Genomic DNA, 10772 nt, shown 5'->3' on the forward strand with positions numbered 1-10772 from the left:
CTAATATTTATAAAGTTGTTATTACATTTCATCACGACAGTTTTAACAGTGATTAAATGTCGGAGCTGTTTTATTCTGAATAGTGGATGGATTAATGAGTAAGATGCACATATTTTTATTTTTTAGATATCCATGTGTACAAATAATAATAATTAGAATATCATACTATGGTAAATTTATAATTTTATCTCAAAAAAGTATTTTTAGGAACACAGTAAAATATATACTTTTATTGCAGTTATTTCTCATATTATATGTGCATATACACATTTGATGACACTAATATATCATTTAAATATTTAAATTGAATGTATATGTAATTGGAGTTAACCACATCATATTAGGATATGTTATACGTTATATACTTTTATAACTCAAATTTTTGATATGAATCTATATTCTAAATTAACTCGTTTGGAGAGCTTTAGTACGAGATGAATCAATATCTCATTACATCGTTTTTAATCATATAAATTAAATATCTATGATATTATATAACATCTATTACCATAGAATCCACATTCGGATCATTGAACTGCTGCTTATAATAACACCTAAACCATTTCTATTACGGACTTCCTTATCAATTAACTACATCATACTGCTCTTGATTTGGGGCCGGTCGCTTAGTTTTATAGCATGAATGAGTTTTTGTATAAATTTTCGACTTCAGCATGATGGCCTAAATGCCTATATGTTTTCAGATGCGACCTATGACAATGCCAACTTCAATAAATATGAACATTTGTATATATATTACTCTAAATACTCTGATGATTCATTAATATGGAAGAGATATTATTATAATTTGTATCTTACTATATGCTGATGGTTGTACCCAATCGTATTTTAACTCACTTACAACAATTGATTTTTTTAGGGTCATTAATAAAAAAATTAATTACCTTTCCAAATAGTTTCAATTTGGGTTAAATATAAAAATAAGATACTTGGCTATTGTCATCAGTTCCGCATCTTTTAAAACATGTATTAGGCCCCAATATAGCCAATTCATGCAAAAAATGACAATCCACCACAGGTTAATTATCATTGGGTCACCGAACATTCTAGACATCTAGACATATTGGTAAAAATAATATTTTTATTAACATAGATAATAATGCATAATGTTCCATATTTTATCGAGACGATGTTTTTCATTTTGCTTGTAATTGATTATAGAACCTTTAAGATATTAATAGATGTTTGCATTTTTAGGCGTATCAAATATATTTCATTTTATTTGATTGTTGTAGATTTGGTCTATGCTATCTAGCTTATATTATTTTAATTTTTTTGATAGTAATGTTGTATCATTTAATTGAATTATTGTTTCAACATATTGGGTTGGAGAGAAGGCTAAGAAAATTGATAGTTTAGGATTTAAATTTTGGTATTCGGGTAGGAATTGTTCTAGAAATGGTGTAGGTGTTATTATAGATAAGAGTTTAAAGGAAATGTTATAAAAATTAAGATGATTGAATATATAATTATAGCTTTAAAGATTATTGTTGATGATAAGATTATTAATATTATAAATGCTTATGCTCCTCAAGTAGGTTTGGATATGAGTTCTAAATTAAATTTTTGGAATGACTTAGAAGAATTAATACAAAAGATACCTCTTGAAGAAAGAGTTTTTATTGGTGGAGATTTAAATGGACATGTTGGTAGAGAGGTAGATGATTTTAAAAGCATTCATGGTGGCCATGAATTTGGAATGACGTATGAAGGTGGCAAGATCATATTGGATTTTGTTTAGCTTATGATTTTTCAATTGCTAATATCTTATTTAAGAAAAGGAACGAGCATCTCTTCACTTATAAAAATAGTTATAACTCAGATTGACTATTTTTTTATTAAAAAATTAAATCATTTATATTGCAAAGAGTATAAAGTTATTCCGAGTGAAAATTTATGTACACAACATCGATTATTAGTTTTGGACTTTAAGATAAATGAGCATAAAATAAAAAAATAAAGTAAAATAGTTTTCTAGGATTAGATAGGGCATTTAAAGAATATTAATAAAAATATTTTTGAGAATAAGATTTTAGATCTTACGATTTTGTCTGTGCATGAGGATGCTAATTTTACGTGGGAAAAAGTGGCTAGTGATATTAAGAATATTGCAAAAGATGTCCTTAGAGTATCTAAGGAAAAAACTTCTAATAGTAAAAATAGTTGGTGGTGGAATCCAAATATGCAAGAAAAGATTAAAAATAAGAAATTTTGTTATAAAAATAGTTTAATTTTAAAAATTTGGATAATTGAGAAATATATAAAGTGGCTCGTAAGGATGCTAAGAAAGAAATATGCGATGGAAAGACATCAGCTTTTAATGATTTATATAATATATTATATATTAAGGAGGGAGAAAGTTATATGTCTAAGTTAGCCAAACAAAGAGATAGGAGTAGTAAGGATTTAGTTCAAATGTATTAGTGTATTAAAGATGAAAATAAAAAAGTACTTTTCTTAGAAGATGATATTCAACAAAGGTGGATGAGATATTTTGCTAAACTTTTTAATGAAGAATGTGAAAATACGATTGACTTTAGTGACTTTATCACCCTAAATGATAATAAAGATTTTTGTTTTTATCGGGGTATAAGTAAAACCGAAGTTAGAGAGGTTTTAAAGAAAATGAAGTGTGGAAAAGCTGTTGGATCTGATGATATTCTAATAGAGATGTGGAAATGCTTAGGAGATGATGTAATTTCTTGGCTTACTAAACTTTTTAATACTATTTTGAGGACTAAAAAGATGTAAGATGAGTGGAGAATGAGTGTGTTAATTCATATTTTTAAGAATAAAAGTGATACACAAGATTGTGCGAATTATAGAGGTATTAAGTTAATGTGTCATACTTTAAAACTATGGGAGCGAGTTATGGAGCATAGGTTGCGGCGTGATACTAATGTTTCTCAAAATCAATTTGGATTCATGCTGGGTAGGTCGACTATGGAAGCCATACATTTATTAAGAGGTTTGATGGAGAAATATAGAGAAAATAAGGAGGATCTACCTATGATATTTGTTGATTTAGAAAAAGTATATGATAAAGTTCCAAGAGAAGTGCTATGGAGAGTTCTTAAAAAGAAATGAGTTAATAATGCTTATATTCAAATCATTAAAGATATGTATGCAAGAGCTATTATGATAGGAAACACTTGTAGATCTTCTGAAAAATAGCGAGAACAGTGACTGGACTGTTGTCCACAGCAGGAAAACACAGCAAAACTGCTGTTTACAGCAGTTTAATAGCAGTATTTCAGAGGAAATTTGAAAGAAAACTCAAAGCAAGATTTATATTCCACTAGACGATGAATAAAATAGCAAGATACAATTGATCCTCAATGCGAGAGGAGGATCGATCTCTCCCAAATCTCTAATAACGCCAAGAGCCCAAAGAAAAACCTAAATCTATGAGATCTCAAATTTCAGCCAAATTCAAGATACTCAAACCCTAGGAAAAATAATGCATACCCATCAAAAGGAATTCCCTAAACAATCCCTACATTCAAATTTCCCTCTTAACTCCCCCAATTTCTTACATATTTGGTTTTCACACGGTGTACGGCTCGCTCGGCATCCCAGCGGGCGGAAGTTTTCCGCTCTGTTCGTGTCTGAGCGCGGGACCGGCTGGGCCGGTCTAACATATTACTTGTGTTCAAACACAAGGTGGATTGACCAAGTATTTTCCCTATTTCGGTTGGATTACATCAAGGATCACCCTTAAGGCCATATCTCTTTCCTTTAATCATGGATGTTCTCACTAGACATTTGACCTTGGTGTATGCTTTTTGCTGATGATATTCTTCTTGTTGATAAGACTAGAGAGGGTAAACTTGAATTATGAAGGTCAACCTTAGAGTCTAAAGGTTTTCGTTTGAGTAGATCGAAAACGGAATATATGGAGTGTAATTTTAGTAGTAATAGACTTAGTGAGGGGATTGTGACTTTGGGCGATCAAGTCATTAATAAGAGTACACGTTTTAGATATCTTGGATCTATTGTTCAGAGTGATGGTAAAATTGATGGGGATATTATCAACAGAATTCAAGTTGGATGGTTGAAATGGAAGAATTCATCAGGCTTATTGTGTGATAGAAAAGTACCCCTCAAACTTAAGAGAAAATTCTATAAGATGGTAGTGAGGCCTGCAATGCTTTATGGTGCCGAATGTTGGCCATTAAAAGAGAAGCATAATACTAAGTTAAGTGTGTAGAGAGCGAGGATTGCTTAGGTGGATGAGTGGCTTTACCCTTAGAGATAGGATACGAATGGCATATACGTAAAAGGTTGGAGTAGCTCCAGAGAAGATTAATATTAGAGAGTCGCCTTAGATGGTTTGGTCACATAAATGGCGGCCTTCCGATGACCCATTAGGAGAGTAGAGGTATTAGATTATAACTTATGTTAAGAAAGGTAGAGGTAGACCTAAAAAGACTTGGTATACAGAAATATTAGGAATGATCTTTCTTTATTAGATTTAAACGAGAATTTGACATTTAATAGGACACAATGGAGAAAAAGGATTCATGTAGCCGACCCCACGTAGTGGGATAAAGGCTTGATGTTGTTGTTGTATTGTTTCAACATATTGAATGCTTCTTTTTTAAAAAAATGATAATTATATTGAGAAATCTGTGTTACTTATCTCCTCAAATATTTATCTAATATTAAAAAAAAAACATAAAAAAGTCATCATAGTATTTATCAGTCAAAACTATATTTTTTAGATAAATAAACTATTAGCTGAAAGCCTGAAACACGAAGGTTTGATAGAGAATGTTTTTAACAAGCTCTATGAAGAGCATTTGCGACCATCTTCTGTCCATCTATTTTTTCTTAGAAAATGATAAACATCTCTTATATAAAGGCTAAGGTTTTATTTGGGGTAGTTTTTTGTTGCTTTCTAAATCATTTTTTTGGTTCAAAAAATTTTGTACTAAAAAATTGTTTTGACAATCAAGAAGAAAGTTGTTTCAAACGAAGTCTAAAAGGCTATGGTTGAAGCGTTTATGGGAAGGTCCTTTATAGATAGATCCTCACAACAGCCCGTCTTTCACCAACTCATTCAACTTACCATGATCAAGGAAGCAATTTCATACTCTTCTAATTCAGAAGTTAATCTATTATTTTTTAATGTTCGCGAAGCATTTTTGTTATTGCACCATTGCCTTGTAAAACATTTAAATAATCATTTGGGATCTTTACACATAACTGATCTCATTTTATAAGATATTTACTGTTGATATTAATTTCTTAATTCAAGGTATATGAAATATCTAAGAAGAAGAGTTTTAAGCTAAATAAATTTAAACTATATAAATTTTAATAAAACAATAGCAAACTGTTGTTAAGAAATACTCCATGCTAAACTCAAAAGAATGCATTAGCATGCTTAAAATAGTATACATTTGTCCACCTAACATGCAAGCTTCTTAGAGCCATACTTTTCAAGCAAAAGAATATCTATGTCAACCTTCAACGCCATGTTGTGGATGAACACATTCACCGGAAGATCATCCTCACATTCCCTTCTAAAGAAAAGAATTGTTTGCCAAGTAGGACGTGCACGCTCTCTCGGTTGCCCTCCCCACCAAGCAATACTTTCCAAAGAGTACACATATTTTCCTTTACCTCACTTCATATAAAATGAACATGGATGACTCAAAAACCAACTGGTATTTATCAACTCAACATTATTAATCTCAATCAAATCCATCATCTGCCAATCATGCTTATAAAATATAAAGAAGCCGCAACTCATAATAGGGCAACTGACACATAACTTCATTATCCTTCTCAAAGAAGTAACATTTTGAATGATTTGGAAACTTCCGTTTAGATAGAAAATTCCAACTGCAATTAGACAAGTCAAGCATGATAATTCTTGCACCTTTACTGTCAATGCACATAACCTGATTCCCAATCACTAACGTGGAAGAGATTATAATGTTCTGATGAGAATTACCAAGCTCAGGCACCTCCCAGGCACTATCATTGGGACGAATTACTCAAATGACAACACTTCTAGTGGGGATCTTGTAGCTAGTATAGATAACATGACACGGGTTATCACAAGTAAGACTGAAAGCAAAATGACCCTTTTCAAATGGTCCCGGCAAGTCGATTATGCTCCCACTATGAGGGTTGAGAAGAAATAATGAGTTCTGATATTGTTTCTAATATACTTCTTCTTCATGACACATCAACAACTACTCTCCTTTGTTGTACAAACATAAAGCATCTCGAAGGTGTGGGCTACTTATAGTGTAAAAACCTTAGTAGAAACATAGAAGATGCAACGATCTGGGTTGGAAAGGTCGGGAATTCTAAACACAAGAGGTTTGTTTTCATTGGCAGGAGGGATGTCATGTGAAATAATTGAGTAACCTGGCAACGAGAAATAAATTTATTAAGGGGTTGTTTGGTATGTAGAATTAGGAGGATAAAATAATTCGATTATGTGCATTACTTAAATTAGGTCGTTTGGATGATTTTGAGCGGAACATACGTAAATCCTCCGAAGCATTAGCGGTGTGTTACAGGAGGGCGTTCTTGCGACATCAAAACCCGCTCAAATTGAGTGGGTTACAAATTCTCTCGCACGAAATACTGCCTCACGCACGATGGTTTTACGAAATCGAAGCTCTCTCCCTCTCTTGAAGCCGAAGCCTTCTCTCCCAACTCCCTGAACTCACATGATCACAGGAGGCGAACTCCTCTTTCGTCGCCTCCGTTCGCGGCAACCGGGGATCTAACGCCCCAGACCATTCGTCACCCTTTCATGTTCGTGAACCAAACCATTACCTGTTCATCCCATAGCCGTCCGCACACCGGAACAGGACCTAATGCCGACTCCTCTTGCTCCCTTCGCTTACCTGTTTGCCCTCCTCTGTACCAGGTATATCTTCTTACAACCAAAATACCATTGATAATGACCTAAAAATGCTTTTGAATGTATCTAGTTTAATTCATTCGTTTTTCTCAAAATGCAATAACAATGAGTAGCTGATCTATTTTTTTATATGTTTTTTGAATTTGCAAATTTTATTATATGCTTTTGAATGTTCATTTCCTGTTCCATTTGATTTTTTCTGGTGATGCTTCTGTTATTGACACCACGCCTTCGTATCATGCAATTAAATGGTTCAGGTCCAGGTTTGGCTAAGGTGCTAGCTAATTGAAATGCCAAGGGAATCATAAATTGCTGCAGCGTCTTAATTTCTTGGCTATTTTAAAATTGAAGCTTGATTTTAACCTGGGAGAGAGCTTGTTAGAATAGAGGAACAAGTTCGTTAAATCTTAAAATTGAAGATGTTCAATAATTTCTTGGCTATTGCTGCAGCGTCTTAACTTCTTTAATGAGAACCAATACATAATAGCTTGATTTTAACCTGGGATTAGATTCATTAGGCATATTTTGTAATTTATTGATCCTTTTTTAGCCCGTTTCTTGCAATTTTGTTCAGCACTTTAACCTTTTTAAATTTTTGGATGAACAATAGCATTCTAAGTGGCATAGCTTCTTCAGTTTGCTTCTTTCATTTGATGCTTATACGTCTCGTTGTGATGGTGCAGGATTCAGTATGTAGGTGGATTTTGCATGTGCTTATTTGAATCGGCGTATTTATGTGGTAATAAACTTATTAATAGCATCTACCATATTTTATTTGGGCTCCTTGTGCTATCAACGATAGTTTCAGGGAGAAGACTTATTTATTATGTTTATACCCAAAGGATCAAATGGTTTTTTTTTATATATATTTATCTTTAGTAATTGGATGAATCTTAAAATTGAAGCTGTTCATTACTTTCAAGTTGTTTCGTGGTAATTTGGTAACTATTTGATGGTATAATTACTGCTGCACACAACCCCCTTTCATGAATTATTGCTCATGAATCTTTTTTTGCTTGAAGTTGAATTTTATAGTTACAAAGATGGTTGAGCCATTGGAAGATGTTGCTAAACTACATGAAATTCAAAAATATAGTGATGCCCTGAAAGTGATTAATATTGCAATTAGTACAGTATGTGTACTATTGCAGCAGATTTGCAAAGAAAAAAAGTATGTGATGTGAAACTACATGTAATAACAAGAATTGCACTTAAGTTATTAATAAAAAGTTATAAACTTTGCTCTACTATCAATAACCTCTTGTTCACTCAATTGAAAGGTTTAAGAAGATAACATAGAGATTAAGCAATAACAATAGGCTACATTTGAGATTAGTAGAACATGCAAAATAACATCCAATGATTACTAAGTAAAGCAAATGGCAAAATTAACAAAAGCCACACGTTTAAAATCTAGATCCTTCACCTTGGGATCTTTCTCTCAATCAATAGAAAGTGGGGTTAGCGGAGGAGAATCGCAAGCATACTTAAGGATGCCACTATCAGACAGGTAATGCCGAGGGGACTAGCCGCTGAGGAGGAGGTCGAATCCGGGGAAGAGGGTGGACGCCCGTTGATGATCCACTCGTCTGCTAGAAGTTGCTCGTCGAGGATGTCCACGAGATGGGGGAGGATCCGATTCAAGTAACCCTCGACGGTGTCGTCAAAGTCGAACCCGACGTCAAAGAATGGTGAATAGACGACGTCGATATCTCCTTGAGAGTTGAACACAAATCCGTGATCAACTTTTGGATCTGCCATGCATTCTTACCGGGAGATGAAGGAGTCCCAATGGAAAGAGGAGGGAGTGGAAGTGGCAGCTTGGAGGGAGGAGAGCGTTGGGCCGGCGTGAGGGCTTGGAGGGGTTCGGCTAGGATGGAAGACCCAAATGTAATTGCATAAAATCTGAAATTGTTTCAGATTTTAGTGGTTTGGGAGGGATTTAATTTGAAAAATCAAATTAATCCAAAAGGGGAGAGGGGCGGTAATGGGAGAGGGATTTGAGGCTGATTTAGTTGGGAATTAGAATTAATTTGGGAGAGAGAAAGAGCTCAGAAAGGGGCCGGCCAAAATAGAGAAGAGGGAGGGGAATATGTTTTAATTAGGTGGGGCCCACATGTTTAATTAAAAGATTTGAAGAAAATCTGTAGTAATTTCAGATTTAAACAAAAGGGAAGTTTCCTAACTTAAGTGTAAGCAATTGGCAACTTTTTGAATTTCAAATTGGAATTGAAATCCAATTATGATGATTGCCTAAAATCTAGGATTTATTTTAGGAAAGTTATCAATGCATCTTGGAAAATTTGAATTTCAAATTTAAGATCCCAAGAGGGGGCCGGCTGGTAGAAGTGTGGAGAGGGGAAAAATGGGGAAGGAGGCCGGCTGCCACGAAGGGGCTTTGAGTGGTGGTGGCCGGCGGCTTAGGCGGCCCAAGGAGGCCGGCGGCAAGGGGATTTTGGAGAGGGGAAAGTTAAGGCCAGAAAATGTGGGAAAATCTTGGAAAATTTCAAGGAAGCTCCAAACCTCATGCATCTCCTCCACTAGAACTCACAAAGAGATCAACAAGCACTACCTCTTCAAGAAGTCACAAAGAGATATTGAAAAGTTTCATAAACTCACAAATAGATCAAAAGAGAAAATTTCATTCATCAACATTAGCTCATACATTGCATGTGGCCTTTTATAAATAGGCCAAGATAAAAATAAAACTAACATGACACAATTGCCCTCAGGGCTACATAAGTGACTCAATACCCTCAGGGGCAAACTAGGAAGAAATAAAAGTGAAAGCATAAATAAAAGTACAAGTAAATCAGAAAATAAAGGCTCTGGATCATAGCCGTCGATCTGCGTCTCCGGCGATGGTACACGTGTCGAAATCTGATGCCCTCATCAATATGATCCTCAATGGAATATACAACGTGACACATATCTTTCTAGGTTATATAATGGACGTGATTCTGATTGTGTTGACATGGTACGCATGAGGCGAGCGCCTTTTTTCAAATTATGTGATTTAATGCGTACACGAGGATTGTTGTTTTGAATGTTAGAATCGAGGAACAAGTTGCTATGTTATTACATACACTCGGGCATAGTGTTCGTAACCGAGTCATCCGATTTAACTTTCATCGCTCTGATGAAATTGCTAGTAGGTACTTCAAAGCTGCATTACATGTTGTAGGGGAGTTACGCCATGAGTATATCAAGCCTCCACTTCCTGAAACTCCATATAAGATTAAATCAAGTAATATGTTCATGCCATTTTTCAAGGTATAATCAATCTTTATTCAATTAAATTCTCTCTTTTATTACGGTATCCTAAATATACTTTGTGTCAACTTTAGGATTGTATTGGTGCGATACATGGAACTCATATTAAAGCCAGGATTTCAAAGGAGAACGAAGCCGCATTTAGACGAAGAAAACTATACGCAACACAAAATGTTTTAGCAGCAGTTGACTTTGATTTGAGGTTCACATACATACTTGTTGGTTGGGAAGGTTATGCTCATGACGTAGCAGCACTTAAAAATGCATTAGAAAGATCAGATGATTTATGTGTCCCAGCAGGAAAATATTATCTGGCTGATGGTGGCAACTCCACACGAAATGGTTTTATTTCCCCCATATCGTGCCACAAGATATCACTTTAAAGAGTTCAGTTCTATTCAACCCACAAATTTTAAGGAACTATTTAATCTACGACATTCCTCGTCACGCACAACTGTTGAGCGTGCATTCGGATCTACGAAAAATCGTTTCACAATTATAAAATGTGAACCCTACTTTCCTCTACAAACTCAAGTTGAAATTGTGATTGTCTGTTGCATACTGCATAATTGGATAGTTACAGAAGGCG

Source organism: Dendrobium catenatum, unplaced genomic scaffold, assembly GCF_001605985.2.
Source record: "Dendrobium catenatum unplaced genomic scaffold, ASM160598v2 fragScaff_scaffold_1263, whole genome shotgun sequence".
In the NCBI taxonomy this organism is placed as follows: domain Eukaryota; kingdom Viridiplantae; phylum Streptophyta; class Magnoliopsida; order Asparagales; family Orchidaceae; genus Dendrobium; species Dendrobium catenatum.